Source organism: Gavialis gangeticus, unplaced genomic scaffold (assembly GCF_001723915.1).
Source record: "Gavialis gangeticus isolate Ggan-Ray unplaced genomic scaffold, GavGan_comp1, whole genome shotgun sequence".
NCBI classification, from domain to species: Eukaryota; Metazoa; Chordata; order Crocodylia; family Gavialidae; genus Gavialis; species Gavialis gangeticus.
The window spans coordinates 26,042,175-26,066,421 of NW_017729030.1; the positions used below are offsets into that span (position 1 = coordinate 26,042,175).

The window sequence follows — 24,247 nt, forward strand, 5'->3', positions numbered from 1 at the left end:
TACCTTACTTTTGCCTAGAAGATCTCAATTCTCTCTTTTCTCATTTCCACTTTATATGTTCTTTGGTAAATGACAGGGAGGAATGCTTGCATGTTTGTAGCTTGATTTAGGACATTTATGTGAACTAGATGGTACAAATTTCTCATTTAAATACTTCAATATATGCTGTATTTTTCATTGATTTAGCAAGGAAACTTCACAGAAGTGAAGGTTATCATGTTATCTATGACTAGCCAGTGAAACCTGGCTTCTTATTTGTACTTTGGAACATGTGAACAAGCTGCAATAGGTTAAAGGAGTCAGGGCTTTAGAGGTTCAGTTGCTCTTTGATTACACCATAGTAAATGTGCCCCTTATGTTCCTGTGCATTTTTCATTACACTGTAGAGATGTGGGGAGCTTGGTTCTGAAAGAGAGAGACTAGATGCAGTGCAGAAGCTTGAAGAAATAAGAAAGAATAACAGACAGAAAATTAGAAATAACAGGATCAAAAATAAATGAGAAAAATGACAGTATGGTTATATATTAGATATCTCTATACATATGTAGATAAATATTAATGGGAAGGAAAAGCTTCTATTTCTAAAAATATTTTTCATATTACATATGTATTTGGCAGAACTTCTGATTCTTCCATCTTTAATGAGAATCCAAGTCTGTGTACAGGATCTTTGTAAGTAATGTTCTACCTCTATTCCCTACTGCTATTATTTTTCTCCTTGAAATTCCCATGGGTTATGTATTATGTTTTTATTCTGTCTTTTGAATTTTTTTGATAAGAAGCCCTTCTGGCTTTTCCTGGATTAATTTAGATTTCTCATCTAATAGTTAACATTTTACATGCAGTTCTTTTCATCTTCAAAACCCTTTCCAAGACATTATCTAATAATCCCCACAACACCCCTGTCAAGTAAGTAAATTAGTATAATGATGTATTTTACAGATGGAAAAATGGGAGCAGAAAAGTTAAGTGATTCAGTCACAAATATGGTAGGTATCAAAGCTGAAATTAAAATTTACTGCTTCTGGATTATTGGTCCTGCATTCAGGTAACTAGACCATGCTGCTTTCTTATGTGTAAAAATATAATGATCACTTGCTCCTAAATTTTCTTATTTTGAAATTCTTGGTCGGCTTTTAACAAGTAGGAATAGGCTTGTAAGTAATTTGGCGCAGTTTTAAAAACTTATTAAAGACAAGCCTGTTCACTAGAAGGGGTTTCTGGAGTTTTTCCAGATCTACTGAGACCATTTTAAGATCCTCATGCAGTATAAAGGATCTCTTAATTATTCTACCATTCATCTTACAATAGCACATACAGTGCGCTGCATTAAATGTAATGTTACTTTCAGCAATCTCATGGGGAAATAAAGTAACAGTGAGATGTATACAGAATGAGAGAAACACAGAAGGAACTACATTTTAAGTAATCAACATTCATTTTAGGAAAACTTCAAAAAGCCTAGGTTAAATAATAGGAAAGAATGGGGCTGGTCAAATAGAAAGTTAGTAGATTTACTGTAGTCTGATATGCTCAGCAATACTACTCATGCTTTGCTTTGTGGTTTCAGTCTTATACTAGTAAATACATTTTACAGAATTTGTCAGGAAGTATGCAAAGGATGGTATAGCAACTTATATAGCATAGCTTAACTCCCTCTAAATCCCCAGTAAATCACTGTTGGATATGCATACATACCTATGGAACAATCATATCTATTGTTTCTGGACAGCCTTTCCATTTTTGTCCTTACCCATGAAGTGCTTATGTTAGTTACATCAGTGTAGGTTTTGCTTTATACTGCAGGGGAGAGAGACAGTCATAATTCCAGCATGTTTTTTAGAAAATGTCTTTGCTTTGTACTCACTATTTAGATCTCACGTATTTTAAGATTTTATTGCTTGGAAAGAGCTGTAAAGCTTTTCCCTTCCTCCTCCTGCCCCAGCAGAAAAACAGTCCTTCTAAGTTACAAAGCTACTCGGCAACCTAAAACAGCCTCTCCTTCCCAGCACCATCCTCACCCTCCCCTTCACCCCCACATACTATACTTTAAATATAGCCTTGAATGCTTGCCAGCTGCTTACCCAGTCTTCACAGAGAAGTCTGCAGGGGAATCATCTTTCTGCCTTCATTTGGAAGCAGCGAGGAAATAATCATGGGGCAGTGGAGGAAATTTCATATTTTGAGCACTATTATTTAATTCAATCTCCTCTTTGCTCACTTGGCCAGACAGCCAATCCACCATGAAATGCTCATGTAAGAGATTTTGTAACTTGGTGAGGTTAAAAGGAATCCATATTGAGTCTCTAGGGACTCGAGATGAAGATGGCTTATTCCATAAACTTCTTTAGGTGTCCAAATAAAACTACGATAGAAATTCTGGACTGACTTATGGTAGTTCTGTTAGATCAGTAAAGGGGTTTGGACTGAAGCAATTGCTTTCCTTTCAGGATGCGGGGGAATTGAGTTAAGGGGTCCAATGGCAAAGTGATTCAATGATAGGGAGTATTAGGGAAAATTCATCTTAATGGATGGATACAACTGTAAATTTATTAGAAATATTAGTCATATATGTGAACTAGACATAGACAAAAACTGACAATTGTTGATCTTTCTTATGTTTTGTAAAATTTCATTGAACAAATTTTGGCTTTTACTTGTGGCTCAGATTGGTTCAATGACTATTTTAGAGGAATATATTTCTATATATTACTGTCTATAGGTTACTAGTGAACTATTTGCCGTGGATTAAATTCTTTCCATTTAGGTGAATAGGAATAAGCCAAAAGGAAATTTGATCCTATGTATCCAACTGTTCAGCAGCTATTCACTATTTGGTATTTCTGGTGTGTGATTGACATCAAGTGTAAGCCATATTCTGTGCTGAGTCAGTGTTGGTGGGATATCAATGAGAATTCATGATGGCCACCCAAGAAGTTTTGGAGGCAACCATACTAAAGGCACGTGCATGCAAGTATTTGGAAGTGTTTTGCTTTCCACAAGCACTGTGGTGAAAAAATATATATGAATCTAGCATGGGAAATGAGAACATGGCATATACTATTAGCATGAAACTGCAATTCCAATTAATGTTTCTAAATATTAGCCCACTTCACTGCAGCTGCTTTGTTAATCTCCTAGCTGCAGGGTTGCACAGGTGCTGTGGCTGACCCCAGATGCTTGACACCTCTTCTCTTCTCTAGCTGAGCTGAGTGGGTAGCAGCTGCAGAGTCAGGTAAGGGCCCACCAAGCAGATACAATACGAAACTCTGCCCTGGCACCCAGAGCTCTGCTTCAGAAAACCAATTTCTGCAGCTTAAGCCTCTGCCAGGGTACAAAGAGTAGCAACAGATGTTGCATTTGTTCTGGTACAATTTGTGCCCCCGTTTGTCCAAAACAGAAAAATCCTAGGATTGACACATGTATGCATTGCCCTTCCACTCAAGGTTTAGGAAGTGGCTGAATGCAGTACCACTTTTCAGCCATCAATTCAATGATTCATTCCCAGGCAAAATTCAGACATGCTTCAAAGTGTCCCAGGACAACATGCTAACACTTCTTATCCCATGAATCTTTTTAGGGTTTGATCTGGGATAATGGACATAGATGTCTGAACAATTGCACTTTGTTTCAAGATAAAATGGTTTCTCTTAGGACAAATGCAATGTCTGCTTGTGGCTAAGTGAGAAACTGGGGAGCCCTGAATGCTCATTATATAGCAATACTTTCTCTTTCCCCCAACAGAGGCTCAAGCTGCAGAAGCTTTCCATAGTTCCTTGCTTAAAATGTATGCTCCAGAATGCAATTTCCAGAAACTGTTTTTTTGCGGGGGGAAAGGTGCATGCTGTATGTGAGGGAACATAGTATTCAAAAATATTGAAATGGACTGAAGAGATGAGGCAGTCCTGGAGCTCCCAGGTGTGTGTGAGGATTGGACACGCTCAATCTCACCTTTGGATATTGGAGCATGCTTTATTTTCTATACCCTATTAATTCACATAATGTGTAGGAGAATGCTACTTCAATCTGCTATTTCAATCTGAACAAAGTGAGCCCCTTGGAGGAATCATTTCTGTGCTGCCTAGAGTGCAAGACCTGAGTTGTTTTTGGATCTTTCAGAGACAAACCTTTGCCCCTTCTATAAGGACAGGAACCAACTGCCTGATACTTCAGTCATCTTTTACTGCCTTGAAATTTTCATGAAAAGCAATGGAATGCTCTTCAGACTATGCATGTAACAGCAAGCACATGGTTTACTACAAAGGTCAAGAACTAGTCCATCCTAATAACGTCACAGAACTTAATGGAGAAGACCTATTAGGTCATCTAGTGCATTGCCTTCCCAGTGCAGGATTGTTCTCAATAGTATATTTTCCAGTGCTTTGTTCAGACTGTTTGAAGGACTCTCAGGGTTTATTGTCTTGGCATTCTGACAGTACACACTATATTGCACTTCCTGATTGTTTTAGAAGTACAAGGGAAAAAGTATATGAATTCCACATACCCTAAGTACCTGACACTGAAACAGAAACATGTTAACAAATTACTTAGAATTATGGAACATTTTAACTAAAAGTGCGAAAATACACAAGGGCAAAGCATAACTATAGAAGATGAACTTTTGCAGCTGACAGTTTTTTAAAGCTGGATTAACATTTATGTTCCTAATAAACTGTGTCTATTTTTTTTTTAGCTGAAGTAAATTTTATATTTCTCCTGTCTCTCTCCCCTTCCCACTTCTATCTGTCTGTCCTCCATGTCTTTACATATGACATTTATATAACAGCATACTATTTCTCTCCCTTTGGACTACCCTTGCCTACTGCTTCCTTACCTTTTATTCCTTGGCACCCCATATTTTTTGTGGTCTGTCTCTCTTCTCCCTCCCATTCCCCACTAACCAGTTTCTTTTCTGTCTTTGTGTCTGTCTTTCATCCCTGGACTTTTAACTTATTTTTTTACACCATCATTTCCTCTTCCTCAATACAGAAAAGGAATGTAGTTTTGCATTCAGGTTTTTCAACGTAATACTTTTGGTGTCTGTAATTTTCTTCGTGGCCTAGAGCAGGGGTTGTCAACCGAGGGTACATGTACCCCTGAGGGTACTTTGTAATGTCCCAGGGATTACGTGGGGACGTGTGGAGACAGAGCGCTGCCACCACCCTGCGCCGCAGTCTCAAAGGAGCAGGGCTGCGGCAAGGCAAGAGCAGGGCCACACAGACACTGTGCTGCCGCCACTCCACCTCTTGCCATGCCCCTGCTTGGCATCAAGTTGCTCACCACCCCTCCCCCTGCCCACTCAGCATCCGGCCGCTCCCCATCCCCCTTCTCCCCACTCACCATCCAGCCGATAACTCCCCCCCCGGGGGTACACTTACTAAAAAGGGGGTACACTTACTTTAAAAAGTTGAAAAACCCTGGCCTAGAGCATTGTCTTTTCATTTAACAAAGAACTCGACCTGGATATCTCTGTCCTCTCAGTTTTATATTTAGAGACAAGGAAGAACAGCAGTTCCTTCTCTACCTTATTTGTATCATTCATTATTTTATATACTTTTATCTTGTCCTTTCTTTTTAATTATTGCATCAGTGAAAGTCAGCTATTGGATGTTCATGATGCAAAAGGAAACAGCTGTATTCCAAACCACTATAAAGAGATTTCTGGCAGGAAATATAGGTGTTAACTGCTGCTTATTTAGCTATTAATACAGATGTTATTTCTACCACCAATTAATTAGCTGAGAAATGGCAGAGCATACCCATGTGAAGAGTAGCTAACCATAACAAAATAATAAAGTGAATCTGAAAACATTGCAGAAATCCTGTGGTAGGATAGAAACAGGCATGTATTTCAGGGGTGGGGGTGCAGTGGTATGCTTGCACCTCCCTTTCCATGCTGAATGTCACTTGTTTGCAGCTTTCCCCCCCTTCCCAGCCCTAGATACCTAGGCCCCTTGCAGGTCTGAGGCACAGATGGAGCCCTGGGTTGGAGTGGAACAATGGGGGAGATGAATTGGGGAGCAGATGAGGAAGTAGGAACCTGCGTACTGCTGCTGCTGTTCCCAGTTGACCTGGAAGTGAGAAGGCCCAGGACCGCTCCTGACTCACTCCAGCTGGTGGCTTATGGGGTACCAGGTCCCTGCTCTTTCTCCCTCCACTGTTTCCCCTACTGGCCTGAAAGCCCCAACTGCATGGAACAGCTATGTGGAGTGCTGGGCAGCGCTGGAGGTGGTGGCATCAGAGGGTGTGTATAGATGAAATGCGGGGCATGTGTGTACAACACTCTAAAAAGGGTTAAATTCTTTTGCACTGTTTTAATGGCATTGGTGTTTGCACACATCGGTGGCATATTGTGTGTTAATTCCAGCCACTGTAGAGTCAGTAGCATAATGTGCCTTAAATGACTTTGTGGCGCAGCAAACTAAAACACCTCCAAGGAGTTTTAGTTTGCTGCCCTACCACTGCAGAGTGAAACACTGGGCTCCGTGCAGCTCAGGGGCTGTGCAGGCAGCCTGGCAGCAACCCAGGAAGGCAGCTCCACCAAAGACAAAAAAAAAATCATCTTTTTTTTTTTCTTCCCCTGGAGCCTGGCTGCCTGCATGAGCTGCTTGGGAACCTGGTCCTTCCCTCTGCAGCTGCGGTGCCCCTTGGGACTGCCAGAGCCAGGTGCCCACAGGCGGGTGCTGCCTGGGGGGGGCACTGATGCCACAGAGGGAAGCAACAGCCCTCCCACCTGACCCTGCAGCTCAGGGACCACTCTGTCCACCAGTAGCTTGCCCTCCCCTCCTTGCTGCCAGAGAGGCAGGTAAGCCATGAGTGTTCACCCTAAAGGGGTGTTTTTAAAATCCCATGACTTCAATTTAGGGCGAAGTAAACCCCCATTTCATCTACACACACCCAGACTCCACATAATACTCTTTATCCTCTTCCCAGTGACTTCTGGAATGGGCGCTATTTGTGCCTGAAGAGCTTAGTCCTTGATTCTGTTCCCATTAAGGTCAATATATCTAACTAGTGACGTAGCTGAGTAAAATGTTCCACATGTGATGGCTCATTATGACAGCATGAAATAAATGTTTACATAAGTGAAAAAATTATAATATAAATCTAAGGCTGTACTCCTATAGTTTGCTGCAGCATGAAGGAGACTCAGTCTCTGCATCAGTTTGACTCCATGGGATAAACTGGGTCCTAAATGACGTCCTTAAAATGGTGGCAAGCCAAATTAATTCCTTGTAAAATCCCACTAAAATCAAGCAAATTTGTTCATGGGAACAAATGTAAAATACAGCAAATAAAAGCAAGGTGTGGTAACTTAACTATGAAAACCTGGTGTTGTTTTTCTGAAGGTAAAATGTCTCTCCATTGCAGTAGTTATTTTCCCTAAACACCAACGGGAGAGCCGCAAGGCTTTTGTTAATTCAGTTAACATTGAGCCCTGACTCCTTTTTAAGAACAACAAACAATGCATATAAAATGTAAAGTGCTTCTGGAGTTGGCAAGTTTTTAAGGTTCCTAAATGCCTATCCCAAAACTATGCATAAATATGCTGCTTTTTTCATCCCATCCTTTCTTAAACCACAGGAAAATTCACTGCTTACAGAAAAGGAATGAGAACCGATCATGTTACCAATAAAACACTATCATGTACTGGGTGCAAATTGTTGCCTCAGTGGAAGGAGTTAAAGCAACACTCACATCCTGCCTTTGGTAAATGAAAAGATTACATTGGTTAATCCCACTATAAAGCATCCCTGGCTAATCCCACTCTAACGCATCTGTGCCTTCAGTGAGAGAAACTGGTTGTAATTAGAGCCATAAGGCATATTAGTTTTGTTGTTTATAGCAACAAAGATAATTATGTGGCTGGATTAAAATTAAGTAAGAAAAAACTCTCAGGTTTGGCATGAATATTCCTAATTCCTGAGGAAAAGGCAGCATATATAGGGTTTTATTACCTCACAGATGAATGAAATTTAATATGACAAATGCCATATTGTGATGACAATGTAGCCTCTGTGTTCATGAAATGGCAGTTTTTTATTTAACAGTTCTAGCTCGGACTTTCTGCCTTGTGCTTGCTGCACATCTAAGCCAAAATGGCTTTTAATGGGGGGCAGGGGGGAGGCATGGAAAGATTGTTTTGATTAAAAAGAAACCAGAGATGAAATTAAAGGCACAGTTCAGAAGTGGCTATTATATTTTTTGGCAGACATTTCTTTCACATTTTAGCTTTTATTTGAAAGCTGCTGTAATTTTAAACACTTATATTCATATCTGTAGGGAAATACCCTAAAACAATGCATACATTTTATTGAATGAGTAAAAAACCCATTCTTTTAGGATCAGGAGCAGGTGAGACTTGTTCTAATGGATCAAAGTGAGGTTGTTTTTGATGTTTTGTGCAAAATAAAGTAACTTCTTGTAGTATGCCTGAGCAAAGTTTGGCTGATTTACGGAGCATTTTTGAGTTTCTTCTCCTCAGTGTGGAAGGTCATATGGGAAGAATGACCAATGCCATTTTGTTGCATTGCAGAAGAGATCTTGAATACAACTATCCAGGGGTTCTGTGTGTGGTGGGCTTACCGATAGCTGCCCGGCACATCTGGGCTCCGAGAATGTTCACTGTGATTGGTGGAGCCCTTCCACCAATCAAGTGAATGCTGGGGAGGAACTTGCCCTGCCCCTACCTGGGTGAGGCAGAGAACCCAGACCTGGCTGAAACCTTCACTTTGCTTCAATCTGATTGATCTGTTTGCCATCTGGGGATGGAGCTCTCAGAGGGTATAAAAAGAGCAGCATGCCAAGCACATGGGTAGCTGCATCAGGGGATGGAGAACCCCTGGCTCAAGGCCAGGCAGTCAGTGCTGACAGCACAGCACAGCACAGAGTGGTCCGGGAGGGACTGGGACCTTGGAAGCTGCTCATGGCAGCTCGGGTCTGGGCCCCGGCATGGAGCCAGCAGTCCGGTGCAGGCAATGCTGCACGGAGGGTCCGGGAGTGAACTGAGCCCCAGCATTGCACGAGGTGGCCTGGGCCTCCAACCCTTAGCAGAAGGCAAAGCCCCGGGAGCATGTGACAGTGCTTGGGGCTTCAAACAGGCCAGCGGCCCAGAAGAAGTCAAAGGCCCAGAAGGCTCCTGCAAGTGAGGAGCAATGTGCCTGAGGGGCCAAGGACCACTCACTCTGGACCTCAGAGTCATGAGTTGCTGAGGAGAGGGGAGGAAATTCCTCCTGGTTAGAAAGTGGCTCCTGGAGGGGAGGTCCCAGGGGGGAGGGCCCTATCTAAGTTTATGGGCTTCACTGGGGTTTGTGGAAGGCTGAAAGAGCTTTAGGGTTTTCCCCTCCCACTAGCCACTGGAGCACAGCCCAGGCCTTAGGAATAGCCTGGGATTTGGGGACTTTTGAAGAGTCAAGTTTATTTTTGATGTTTATGCGCCTTATATTTTGTGAGAGAATGCCTCATATTTTGTAACACTGCATTTTATATTTTGTATATTTTTATAATTGTATATTGGTAGTTTAATAGAGTGTATACTTAGCCAGGGTTCTGCTGGGACCCCTTCCTTGATACTTACCTGTGCTTACCTGTACTTACCTGTTTCAGATTAACTGCTTACCCATGCATATCAATGCTTCTTGAGGTGGTGTAATCTTTCAGCTTTCATTTGCAGTATGAGCGACTGGTGCCTCCTGAGTTGCGGGGGCACTTGATCCCACAGGCTGGGGGGAGTCCCCCTCATGGCCAGTCCTGCTGACTGGGGGGAGGGTGCTCCCATGGCAGTCAGTCCCTCTGACCCGCAACTGGCAGTGGTGCACCCCGGCACTTCTGGGTGCGCCACTGGCACTTCTGGGTCAGCGGGATTGGCCGCCATGGGGGGACCGCTTCTCCTGGTGCACTCCCTCGCTGGTGCTCTCGGGGGGGGCACCAGCTTTCTTGCTTGCCCCCCATGCCTGAGAGCACTGGCTGACAGGGGGTATACCAGTGCTCTCAGGGGGTGCACGTGCACACCCTACACATTGTCACCAATTTGTGGGATAGAACATTCTAGGACAATTGTATATCTGTGTATATATATTTCTCAATATCAATTTCTTTAGATTTTGTATATTTTAATAAATCTGTACCTAGTTAAGCATTCCTTGTTCTGGCTTGAATCTATAGGGAATAGAGGGAACTGGTTTTCATTTGCAGATCCCTCTCACAGCACTCCTAGCCACCCATCCCTTCTATTTGGAGAGGGGAGCACATATGTGGGTGCACCCGGGGTATGTGCATCTCCCTTGAATAATGTAAGCCAAACAGGGGAAGCCTCAGGTGGGGCCAGGTGATAAAGCTCTAAAAATGTGTATTTTGACTGAATATTTTCTTGCCACTTTACCAAGTAAACCAATTTTGCAATCTGAAATAGCCATTCCCTTCCCACCATTGAACCTGTGATAGATGGCAAACCTACTGTGGTATATGAATATGAGCCAACAGTGTGCCCTCATTGCCAAGAAAGCTAACAACATTAGTAGGCTGCATTAGTAGGAGCATTGCCAGCAGATCAAGGGAAGTGATTCTTTCTCTTTTTCAGAACTAGTGAAACCATATCTGGAGTACTGTGTCCATTTTTGGGTCCCCCAGTACAGAAAAGATGTAGACAAATTGGACAGAGTACAATAGAGGGCAATGGAAATGGTTAGGGGGCTGGGGCACATGACTTATGAAGAGAGGCTGAGGGAACTGGACATATTTAGTCTGGAGAAGAGAAGGCCAAGGGGGAATTTAATAGCAGCTTTCAGCTGACATGATGAGTCATTCCAAGGAGGATGGAGCTAGACTGTTCTCAGTGGTGGCAGATGACAGAGCAAGGAGCATAGGTCTCAAGCTGCAGCAATGGAAGTTTAGGTTAGATTTTAGGAAAAACTTTCTCACCAGGAGGGTAGTAAAGCACTGAAAGAGATTACTCAGAGAAGTTGTTGAATCTCCCTCTTTAGAGGTTTTTAATACCTGGGTAGATAAAGCCTTGGCTGGGATAATCTAGTTGGGGCTGGTACTGCTTTGAACAGGGGGCTGGACTAGATGACCTCCTGTGGTCCCTTCCAACCCTAAGCTATGATTCTATGATTTGTAGTCAGAGAAAAACATACTTGGAAGCAAGTTAAAAAGCAAATTAAAACCAAAAACCTATTGTTTGTGTTTGTAAGAGGAAAGGATCTGAGAATGATGGAGATCCCAGGGGTGATAATCACCCATCGCTTACCTCAGGCAGGAAAAGGAGCATCTGGAGCCCAGAGCACTACACTGTGCTTCTGCAGTGACTGGAGAGGGCCTAGGCTTTACAGCACCTACCCTCAACAGTGTTGCAATGCCCATTAAGGCTAAACTGTTCCACACTTACATCACTTCTTCCACTGTTAATTGGCTTGAGACTGTTGGACATTGGAAGGCTTGAAAGCTGGTTAAACACCATGCTTTGTGGATATGCAGCTACCTCAATGCACTGGCAATTTCCCTAAGAGCAGAGAGAGTTACGACTGTATACTGGCCACAAAGGAATTATATATGCTGTAGTCTGGGAGAGGAAAGGAGTACTCCCCAAAATACCTGGTGATCAATGTAGATAATCTGCTGCTTAGAATATGTACTCCTTCTTAAAATATGGAGTATTAAGAGGGAAAATATACCACAGCTCATTTAATACAAAATAAAAAAAAAACTGCCTTAAATTTACTTTTCATTGTTGAGGTTTTTCTTCTTTTTAAATTTGGAACATATACTACTTATTTTTGCTGCTTGACATAGCAGGCTTGTAAAATTGAATTAGGGGAGTGGGGTGGGAAACCTGAGCAAATACTGGGTTTGTGTTCCTTTGTGTAAATTGACAAAACTTATACCATTTATTGACAATTTAAACCTTAAAACCAAGAAATAAATGGGCAGAGAGACAACTATCCACTCATGCCCTCTGTGCAGTTCCTTCAACTAAGGGTTGACATGCAATTGGCACTTGAAGCTTTACATTAAGTATTCTGTGGATAAACACATCTTTATTTGCCATGTCTTACTGTTCTAGCAATTTTCACGAACACTTACGTCAATATTTTTTAAACCAAAGTATTTGCTAATAAAGTTATATAATAACATTGCAAAATATACATTCCAGTTTTTCTTACAGAAAACATGCCTTAAAGGGAGCAGTGCTAAGGTTTTATGAAAACGGTAACAATGACAAAAACAACAAAAAATCTACTGGAAGGAATCGCTCCATATTTATTTTGTCCTCTATTCATATACGTAGTTATGGCAGAAATCACTATGGTCAGTGGCAATTTTGTTGCAGATTATAACATTTTCCACCCCATTTAAGAATAATTGTTTTGGTTAAATGGTACACTCAAATCTATACTAAATGGCAACATGGGAACTAGAAGGAACTTGTAAACAAAGGAAATGGAAAGTTTGGTTCAGATATTACTGGTTGAGGAAAAAAGGCTTGCTATCAGTTTAAGTTTGTTTTGGGTTCTCAGTCTACTTGGAATTAAAATGTAGGCTTTCTATGCTTGGAAATGTAATAGGAAAAATCCCTGAGTTTGCTCTGCACAGCAATATTGGAATTTAAAAGTCTGTAATATTATTCCATATTTTTTGAGAGTGATACATTTTGTTGTTGTTAAAAATATTATATTTTGAAATATAGATTTCAAAGACTGTAGTCTGACCTACCCTACCCTCTTTCTTTGTATGAATGCATGAAGGCTTCAGCTCTGCAAGCTTCTTTCCACGGACAAGTTTATATAAGGATTTGTGGGACCATCCATACAAAAGGACTTGTTGTGCTGGGCCCAAACGTGTTTTTAAGATTATTATACTTAAAAGAAAAAGTATGGGGGAGAGGATCTCCTCTGCATCACAAAGGAGACTTGGTGATTGAAAGCTAGGAATAGATAGCTGTAGGGATGTCAAAGTATACTTAGGAGAAAAATAGGGAATAGTCTTTAAATTTTATTGGGTGATGGGAATTTTCTGGAGGAGCAAAATTAAAACTGTTGGATATTTTTCTATAAGGATTTTGCTGCCTAAATAGGTAGGGCAGGCTTATATGTATTACAGACTGCAGAACTGTTATATATACAGACCCAAGGCCGCCTTAGTTCTGCCTCTGATATTGGGTAGCACCACAATACTGGAGTATACAGGGGATCAGCAGTCTACACTATGGTATGAATTATTTTTCATATCAAGGAAATTTCCTGTAAAAGTCTTTACTTCAATATGAGCCCATCTTGAGCATTTAGTTTAAGAGAATAATGTTAAATGACACTCATTTCTTTATCTCAGAAAGATCTTTCTCCTTAATTTCTCACTTAGTTTAATCAAGCATACTGTATATAAAATGAGTTTGGGAAGATTGTTAAAAAAGGCGGGGAGCTACTTGTCATGCCACATGCTTTTTTCCCCCCAAGTTACAGCATAATTCATGTTTAGCATGTATGTCATCACTTCTCTCTCTGGTAGTGTGAAAGTGCAGATGAATGCCAAGAGAAAGATGGCACAGGATGGTACTTGTTCACTTCAGCACTGATGTCATGTTCTGTGCTGGCACAAAAGGGATGCTTCTTTTCATCAGAAAGTGTGACTGCTTTTCAACAGTGGTTACACATCGGTGCAGGTATATTGTAATTAAGGTCTTCAGTTTCCCAAGATGGAAAATGTTATAAACAGAACATTCTTGGCCTCAGCTCTTCTATGTAGATGAGATGTTTATGAGGAATTTGTCCAATGGCATAACCACCAAATTTAACTAATGGGAACGTCTACACGAGTGAATTACTCCAGAGTAAACCCACCTTGGACAGGCATCTATACATGCAAGGATTCAGGACCAGATTTGTTGCTCCTGGCAGAAATCTCTCCTTGGGTGCTAGTCCAGGGACTGGTAGGGAGCATGGGGCCAGGAGACAGCTGTCTCCTGGTGGGGGGCTGGAAGATTGCCCCCTGCCCCTGGGAGCTGCCTGCTGCTGGGCAGGCTCCAGTGGTGAAGCCGGACAGGGACAATGTCCGCAGCAGGGAACTCCTGGCCCCCGCTCCCCAGTCAAGGGCCGGGTGCTTGGTAAGATCTTCAGGGGAGGGGCAGATCCCTGCACCTTCACCGATCTATCAGAGGGGCAGCTCGTAATGAACCCCAAGCTGGGCAGGGAATCCTGAAGCTCTTTCCAAACCCCATTATATTATATGATTGGGGCAGGGGTTGGGACCTGCCCCTGACTGGGGCACCCCCAGGCTTTGTTGGGAAGTTTGCACATGCAGCTCAGAGCTGGCTGGGGACTGCCTGCAATGAGCTAGTCCCCAGCCACCCCCAGGTGGCACATATAGGTTTCCCTGTGGAGCCTGAGGCTGACTGGGACTGTCCCAGTCAGGGGCAATTACAGGGGAGTGACTAGGAACTAGTCCCCGCTCCATGATCATTGACTGGGGGCTGGGAGCTGCCTGCTACCAGGGCAGGGGGCATTGTCCCCTTAGTGGCAGAACCTGCCTTGGCAGCAGGGAGCTCCTGGGGACAGGGAGCAATCTCTTGCCTTCAGCTGACCAGTACCAAATTTGCAACTGGTTGGCTGTCTGCATGTGCTCTACTGTTCTGTAATTGCTCAGCAGTTAATTTGCTACTTGCATTTCCCAAATAGAGGAAATTACTGGCAGTAAGAGTCAGCATGTGTAGACAATGACACTTACTACACAGTAATTAGCTCTACTGTGCAGTAAGGCATCTCACGTAGATGCGCCACTCAACACGACTTTGCGCAAGCCTATCTACTGCTTCATATGACATATTTGTTTTCTTCAGGGTTTTTTTAATTTATGCTTTCTCTTCCCATTTTCTTCTCTTCTTATCTAACAATATCTCAACTGACTACAAGTCAAGGAAAGTTAATTGTGCTAGGGTAAGTTTATGATCCACAAATCTTGATCTGAAGATGCTTTGGTTTGGCTCAGTTTGATTTAAATTTATGTCAGTGAGAGTTGGTTTGGATTTTGTTTTTCAGAATTCTTTCTGGACTTTTAAGCCTCAGTATTTTTACATTTTTATTAATAGAAGTACCAGCCTTTACAAGTCTATCACAAGAACACTTTAGATAGAAAATGAGATGCTTTGTAGTCACTTGTGCATATGCTGACATTAAGGTTAAGTCTATATATAGCCTCTGTAGCAAGGTCTTGACCACCGCCAAGAAAGAAGCCCTTTTCATTTGCACGGGCTCTATATGCACTCCCCTAGTATGCAGCAGTCTTGAGCACAGACTTCAGCATCTGCCTGGAGACGGGGGATCTTGCCAGGAGTGGTGGGTAGTGGGGTACAGTGAAGGTCATGGACTGTCAGCTTCATTTCTCTTGTGACTCCTTATGTCTGGGTCTCCTGTGGTGTTCAAGGCATGGTTGGAACCCCAGGCTGGAGTGGGACACCAAAAAGGGAGCCAAAAAGGGAGCAGGTAAGAAAGAGATGCTTTATCTGCTGCCTTTGATGCTGTCCCCAGCTGACCTAGGGGTAAGGGGTCCTGCCTTCTGTCACACTCAAGTTGGAGCAAGAAGGGAGTGGCTGAATGGGGTTCTGGGTTCCTGCTCCCTCCCCCTTCACTGCATTTTATCTGCTGGCCTGAGGGCTCCAGCTGTTGGAAGCCACTGGGTGGAGTACCAGGTAGAGCTGGGGATGGTGGCATAAGTGTGTTTATCCCCTCCTCCCCTTTCCAGTGCCTGCTTCTGGACCATGGTAGATGCCTGAGGAGGCGGCCAGACAGAAGGCAGAAGTCCTTAGAAGGGGGAGACAAAAGTCTTACCTGAGTGTAACCTGTTCTGGAGACTTCAAACTACTGAAAAATTAGACCCTAGTTTTTTGTTTGTTTGTGTTCTTTTCTGTTTCAGTTCTCTGTTTCTATTCCCTGAACAAATAAGCCTACAGATTTTGTTCTTCTGTTAATGAACTCTGATTTTTTTTTTCCTTATCATGGCTTTTTCAAAAAAGAAAAATAAAAGTTAAGAACTTATAATTGTTTCCCAGGGAAAGGAATAAGCTGTATAATACATATTCAGTGGTGAGTATGGTATCTTTACCACCTTTGTTCTACTATGCAGATCTTATTATTTGGTGAGAAGAACTGTTTTGGTTCTTAACATTGTGGTCCATTAATATCTAGGGCTGTGAAGTCATGAAGGAGAGTACAATTATAATTTTTTTAAACGATAAAGCATTATATTACAAATGGCTTATTTTGGTTTTTGAACATCAGAATGACCAAAGTCTTTTTCTTCCATCCCATTGATTAAATGAAATGTCATCCAAGTAGACTGCATACTTTGATGAAACTGTATTTAGTAAAGAAATGCTTGGTGTTTCATATAAACAAGGAGAGTGGGTCTCTGGCCCACAGGATTTAGCTGTATTGGTACCCTAAATTCAATGATGTCTATGTTGACGGACAACTTTGCCTGTCCTCAGTTCCAGAGTCAGGGCCTACGTAAAGAAATGTCACAAGGAGGAGAGACAGAAGCAGATACAAGTTGAGGACAACGAGAGGGAAGTTCAAGGGTTGTAATAACTGAGTTAGTTGAAAATGTTCATTTATATTTTGGCTGTTATACATATTTTGGCTATTTTTATTATCTTTTAAAAAGGGCAGCAGAAGTGACTTTTGGGATTAATGACAGCAAGCTTTAGAAATGGACTAAGGCAGGGCATTCTACACCACTGAGGCAACACAGAAGAATATTTTAGAAATACAAAGTACTTAGGTATATTATGATCTTAAGGGCGCTGTGGCACAATGGAATAAAGCATCTTGTTGCAGCTGCAGAAGGAGGAATTCAGGGCTCAGTTGCATTTGGACCTGTGGCTGCCTTCAGTCAACACATCTAGAAAAGCACCAAGTCATTCTTGTGGATGACTTAAAGGCAGTTGAATATGAATGCTGCTCATATTACCCCCTTGTATACAGTTGGCTATAGAAGTTAGTATGCCTTACCTATGCTAGGGTAAGGCAGACCTTAATGACTGCTGACAATTAATTTACTTCCATTTTGTCTTTCATTCAGCTTTGAAATTGTTAGCATTTGGGACTGATCCAGCAACCCCTAAAACTTCAAGGGTAGGCTTAGCTGTGAAGAGAATGATGTTTGGCTGCTATTAAGCAATGAAGACCAGGTGATTGAATGATCCACGTAAAAGAGACCATTATATGATGCTTAATTCCTTTTGAACTGCATTGTCTTATACATACCATTAATGAATTCCATGTCTACGGTTATGGTTCACTTAATTTTTAATCCATTTCTAGCGTAGCACAGCTATGAAATTCTCTCTCCTCTTGCTTTCAAAAACCACTTTTATTTTGTTGTTCAAATGATTGAGATTGCACAAAAATGGCTTTATCTCCCGAGAAAAGGGGTAATTTGACAAAATATTTCTGTCATTGAGAGAATTTCAATTAAGATTTCTAACGAGAGCTTTTGCTGTAACCAGACCTTCACAGCTAGTTTGTTTGATTTGGACTAGAGAGTTTCTAGATTGAATGACATGCCTCATTCCAGTGTCTGAGTTGATGACTGTGTTAAGATGGGCTGATGAATATTAATTTCTTCTACATAAAACCCTGACACTGAGACATTCTTGTTGTCTGCTTGTTTCATGAAATAATGAAAGGTTTTGGTGGTTTCCTCCCAAGTGTGTATATTGGCAGATGGATCTGACAGGCATATTTCACACAGCATGTGGTATAAACTGCTTTGTTTTTGTCATTTCTGGAGTCCATGGAAGATGCCTTTATGATCCTTTGACTGAACATACTTGATGCCACAAACTCCTTTTGAGACTATTCCATAGCTTATTTGTAATATGCTGATTTTCCCCTATTTCTTCACAGAAGCATGAAGAAACTTGTTTTTACTGCTGGTATTTCTTTCAGTGTCCAGTTAAACAGCTATGCAATTTTTTCTAATGAAATGTTATGGCAATCTGACTAAAATATCGTTGTATCTTCATTTCCCTATAGGTTTCAAGAGCTTAAGCAAGCACCTGAATAAGCTTTTGAAACTTGTCAGGTAATGTAATTTTGCAATGTTATTATGTGTGTGTTTCAACTGGCACCTTGTGTAACAAACTGTTTGTGGAACTGCTTGCCTTTTGGGGAGCCTTTTGAAAATTGGTCCAAAACTACAACATAAACACAAATTTATAGGAGGCAGAATGAAGTTTTTTTTTACTTTTTTACTAATTTTGGACCAGAAGTATATTGGCTGTAGAGGAATTTTCCTATATTGGTTTATGTTCTAGTGGTTTGTTTATCTGAAAAATGTAAATGATGGCAATGCTTTGTATTTACCCCCTCTACAGACAGATGTCCTTTTTACCAGATCTCATATTAACAGCTCTTAAAGAAACCAGTTTTTTGCTCACTGGTGTTTATTCTCTTTCCCCAATAGGTATTGCCAGAAGCAATCTTCTGAAATTTAAGAGCCACTACCCATTTTTAGATAATACATGACCTTGGTCTAAAGGTTATATGAGGCCTGTATTGTGAGGGCCAACCCTTAATGGCCTGATTTAAGTTATATTCTTTCCTTACTTTTTTTCCAAAAGTATATAGTTTATAGTTTATCTCATTTTAGTTCCCCTGGCTGAAATCGGAGAAAAATACTAATGTAATTATTTTCAAACCATAAATAAATTTTACTTAGATGGGGACATAATAATTGGTGTGCTGAGATTTAAGAAAAAGCAATAATTTGGAATTTAATACAAGTTGGTAAATACCCTCGTATGTGATATAACCTGAAAAAAGTACTGAGTGAAATAATAATTACAAAGGTGACAGTGAAGGACATTAACTAGTGGTATCTACTATACCTGTAAAGAGCAAAGGTCATCTTAATTTATAAAAAAGGGTTAGGGAATATTAGTTTGCTTTGTCATGCCCTCTATAGCTAAATCCGCATTTACAGAAATAAGTCTGTAATTTGCCTCTGCTGGCTGCTAGTGTAATCCTGCTCACAGCAGAATAATGAAAGCTATACTATAGGTAGGATTCACGCCTGTTTTAAGAAATGGATCATTTAATCTTTACAAAGGGTGATACATGAGCTGTCACAAATATTGCTACACTAGTGCTAAATTAGTGGCCTAATTTTGTGGGGGGTAATGTCACCAAATCAACTACTAACATTTGGAAATAGTTTAATCTTCCAGACGAAAATGTAATTTATAGTGAAAAATACATTAAGTGTTGTCTTCTATAAATATGGAGATTGTGGTCTAAACTATTCCCCTGCTCTGTACCCTGATATCCTGAGAAGGAGGCAGAGGAGGAGGAGGAGATATTTCTTGTCATCCGTTTCTGTTCTGAATCTTGCTTTTCCATTTAACTCATTTCTTCTTAACACAAACATTGCCATGTTGATGTTAATCTCCATGTTAGAAGGATCCCAAGTGGCAATTAATGTTACAATTTTGTGGCAGCTAAACACAACACATTTCAGTGAAATATGTCTGCTATGAACTGATGAATTCTCCTTATTCAGAAAAAGGTTATGGGAAGACAGAAGCAGGAGATAAACTTTCTTAGGTTTGCAGTGCCTCACACTTTCCTTCTTTGTTTTAAGGAATGAGGAAATTCTTATTTTGCTTCTTGTACTACCTCCAAGCATTCACAAAAAATGCCTTTTAATCTTTTATTGCAGTTCATTGTAGGGATAGCAAGATATTAAAAGTTTCTAGGCATTTAGAAAAAAGCATTAACAAAAGAGTCCAGAGTAGGTGCTTGCACCACCTCTGGAGGGAATCTATTCCAGGCCTTGGGGGCTCAGACAGTAAAGAATTTTTTCCTTATGTCCAGCCTAAAACAGTCACAGAGGAGTTTATGACCGTTGGTCCTTGTTATCCCTTGGGGTGCTCTGGTGAACAGATGTTCCCCCAGATCATGATGCACACCCCTGATGTACTTATAGGCTGCCATCAGGTCACTCCTGTACTTTTCCAGGCTGAAGAGTCCCATGGCTCTCAGCCTTTCTTCATAAGGCCTATTCTTTTGCCCTCTGATCATGCACATGGCTCTCTTCTGGACTCACTCAAGCTTCTCCACATCCTTCTTGAATTGTGGAGCCCAGAATTGGATGCAGTACTCCAGCTGAGGCTTCACCAAGGCCAAGTACTTCAGTAGGATGACATTCTGAGATTTACTTGAGAAGCATCTATGGATGCGAGCCAGGTTTGGTTTGCTTTACCGGCTGTGACATCGCATTGATGGCCCATGTTCATCTTATAGTTAGGCATGACTCCCAAGTCTCTTTTGGCCATGGTGCTAGTGAGCATAACACTGCCGAGCCTATGAGCGTGCTGCGGGTTCCCCCCCCCCCCCCGAGGTGAAGTACCTTGCATTTATCAGTATTGAATGTCATCAGGTTTGTATCCATGCACTTTTTAAGCCTATCCAAGTCAGCCTGGATCATCAACCTATCCTCAGGTATGGATGCTCTACCCCAAAGTTTAGTGTCATCAGCAAACTTGGCCAGTCTGCTTCTGACACCAGTATCCACATAATTGATAAAGACATTAAAGATAACAGGTCCAAGGACAGAGCCTTGGGGGACTCCACTGGTCACAGAGCACCATGATGATTTACTTCCGCTGACTACCACTCTCTGGGTCTGGCCTTGGAGCCAATTCCCTAGCCGTTGGACTGTGATGTAGCCGAGGCCACAGTTGGCAATTTTTTTCATGTAACTCTGGTCTCCCAGCCCTCTCTGTAAGTTGCAACTGTAGTATTTCTTATTAATTTTGAAAAACTAGTCATAGAGTCCTATACAAGTAGGGAGGGAAGGGGCCTGTAGAGGTCATTTAGTCCACCCCCCAGCCTGAGGCAGGATTATCCATATCCAAACCAGCCTATGCAATCCATAATATAACTCTGCATAAGACTACCATCAACCCTGACACAACTTAGATATAACACCCTAATCTGCCACAAGTAAAGCAGAGGGTCCATGGGAGCCAATGTCTTGCTTCTATAAAATGTTGTCAATATATGCTCAAGAGATTCCAGGTAGACGGCCATGTCCCCAGCTATAGAGGAAGGCAAAATCCCCCATAGTCCAAACCAATAGGACCATGAGCTAAAATTCTTTCCTAACCCCCAAATATGGTGATCAGTCTGACCCTGAGTAGAGGGACAAGATGGTTTTGCCAGAAACATCTGGCTTTGGTCCTAGCAGAATTGGCATACTCCAATCAAAGTCCCCAGCTCTGGCTGTAGCCAACACCCAAAACCTCTAAGGGAGACTTAAAAACAACCTGATGTATATAGCAGGAAGTAGGAGAGGGAACAACCAAAAAATCCCAGAAGCATGGAAAATACCCATAGTAGAATATAGGCATAGCTATGCCTAGATCATCCCCAAACAGTGGCTGTCCAACCTGTTCTTGAATATCTCCAGAAATGGTCAACAACTTCCCTAGGCAGTCTATTCTACTGCCTCACTTTTCCCAATGTGAAGAAGTTGTTTCTGTATATCCAATCTACACTTACTTTGCTGCAACTTCAAGCCAGTGGTCTGTATCCTTCTCTCTGCAGCAAGAGAGAAAAGGTGCTTTCCCTCTTCTTTATGCAAACCCTTTGAATATTTGAAGACTGCTATCATGTCTTAAGCACCTTTTCTATAACCTGAACAGGCCTAGATCCTTCAGCCTCACCTCATATGTCTTGCTTTTCAAGCCCTTTGTCATCTCTCTTGCCTGCCTCTGGACCCTAACTTCTCCTCATCCTTTTTTTTAAATATAGAGCCCAGAACTGCGCACAGTATTCCAGATGAGGCCTAATCAGTGCAAAGAAGATAAGCATTATCACCTCTTGTATCCTACACCTAATGCTTCTATTGGCTTCATTACACTGCAGACTCATACTGAGTCTGTAATCTACCAAGCCTCCCAGACACTTTTCCATAGTGCTGCCATCCAACCAGTTGTTTTTCATTTTGTATTTATGCTATTGATTATTCCTTCTTATGTGTAGCACCTTGCATAGCTCTAGCTCAATTTTCCAGTCTGTTGAGATCCTTCTGAATTGCGTTTGCATACTCCAATGTGTCTGCAATCCTTCCCAGTTTCACGTTATCCACAAAGTCGCTCAGACATGCTCAAGAGACTTTCTATGCCAGCATCCAAATCATTAATAAACACACTGAGTAATACTGGGCCCAGGACAGACTTCTGTAGGACTCCACTTGAAACCGTCTGCCATTCTGACATGGACTTATTAATAATTATCCTTTGCTTGTGGCTATTGAGCCAGTTATCTATCCACCTCATGGTACTTTTATCTAGCCCACATTTCTTCAGTTTGTTTTTGAGAAGGTTGTATGCAGCTTTGTCAAAAGCCTTGCTGAAGTGCTGAAGTCCAGATACACTATTCCCTTTATTCCCTTCATCCATCCAAGTTGTTACCTTGTCAAGGAGGAGACCAAGAGGTTTTTTTCCTATGACTTTTTTCATAAATCCATGCTGGCTGCTTGTAATCAGTCTTTCATCCTCCAGGTGCTTGCAAATGGCCTTCTTTAGGCTATGCTGTAGTAACTTCCCAGGTATTGAGGTGAAGCTAACCCCTCTGTAGTTCCCTGCATCCACCTTTGGACCTGGCTTAGAGATGAGTATTATGTTCACCTTTTCCAGTCCTCTGTACCTTGCCCATCTCCCATGTTTTCAGAATGTGCCCCAAATTGGAGACAGGCACCTGGAGTATGTTCTTCCTCAGGATCAGGTTCCTGAAGCCCCAGGAGTGGCAAAGTCCTGATCCTTTGGGGCAACAGCCCTGGACAATGCCTATTTCTGTCAATCAGTTGTATCAGCTATGCGGTGACACATCATGGGACAGCTTATGTCTCCACAGAAACAATGCTTGTTTGTAGCTTCTGAGCCCTTCTTTAATGATCACCACTGACAATACTGCTACTTCAACAAGTTTTGATGCTTACTATTTGAATACAATCTGCTATTTATACTTCATTGTTCAGAGCCTCCAGTTTCTCCCATTTGATTTAACTTTTTTATTACTATTCTTTCCTAGTAACTGCTGTGCTGCTGATTTTCCGTTGGGGGGGGATCTATATGAACTATTTGTTCTGTTGTGCAGACAGCCATTCCTCACATTGCTCAGGCACTGAATGAAGCAGAACTCTGTCACACTCCTTGGCTCTGGGTAGCTGCTGACTAACACATAATACCAGAAGAAAAACAAGCAAACAAAATAACCTGCATGGAAAAAGGGAACAAGCCTCACCAGAAATGAACTCTCTGAAAGTGGAGACTAATCCGGGACAGTTTAAGCAGCACTTTCCTCAGTTTCTTTAGACAACTCTGTGGCAAATATTACAAGCCAAAACAATACTTCACATGTGGAAAGAACATCTGGTTCTCCAGTGAATTACATCACTGTGCTAGTGTTTGTAAGTGACAGTAGTGTGTGCTTAGCATGGATGTGGATGGCAGCAGTACAGTTTTCTCAGAGTAATGTCCTAACAGAAGTTGATGGGGCTATCAGCCTGAAAGCAAATGGAAGATTTATTTTATTTTTATTTTTATTTTTAAGTTGGATATGAGGGAGCAATACAGTGCACTGCCAGAAACAGTGATAGTAGTAGTAAACAAAAAGCTTCCATCAGAAAAAGATAAATTGGTAGAAGTCAGGGCTTTTGAAGTAGTCAACAGACCTCCATTAGGAAGATCTTTGAACTAAGTGCATAGGTAATAGGGCTGTGCGAAGCTTTGGGTGCTGATTCGATTCGGAGGAGATTTGGGCGGATTCAGCGGCCGAAACTCTGCATCCAAATTGAATCGGGGACCAATTAGGGAACTGACTCAGAAAATACTTGAAGGGCTTTGGTGGTCCCTGCCCACTGCAGCAGAGAGGTGGACTCTGACTCCGTGCTAGTAAGTAGAGAGCAGGTGAGGAGGGGACTGGAGGAGGGGGACGGGACTATGGGGGAGGGGGAGGGGACCCCTGCCAGGCCCCATCCCCTGCCTGCTCCCACAGACCCCCTGAGTGCCCCTGTCCATTCTCCCAGCCCCCCATGGCTGTCCCGCCTGCCCTAGCTCCTGGTTATTTAAAAAAAAGCCCCTACTCACCAGCTGCTGCCAGGTGGGGGGGTGATTCCCATTGCCCCCCAAAGCCCCACACTGCCTAGGGGGCTCTGCCATGATCCCCCCAACCCCTGCCCACTCTCCCAG

General features: G+C 42.0%; 1 long non-coding RNA gene across 1 annotated transcript in view; it reads left to right on the forward strand.

Moving 5' to 3' along the window:
- Nucleotides 1-257: 257 nt before the first annotated feature.
- Nucleotides 258-24,247, forward strand: part of LOC109301123 — an 89,316-nt gene continuing 65,326 nt past the window's right edge. Inside the window, exons 1-2 of the long non-coding RNA XR_002098437.1 lie at nt 258-672; nt 18,027-18,075. This is a non-coding gene — a long non-coding RNA (uncharacterized LOC109301123). The remainder of the gene's footprint in view (nt 673-18,026; nt 18,076-24,247) is intronic.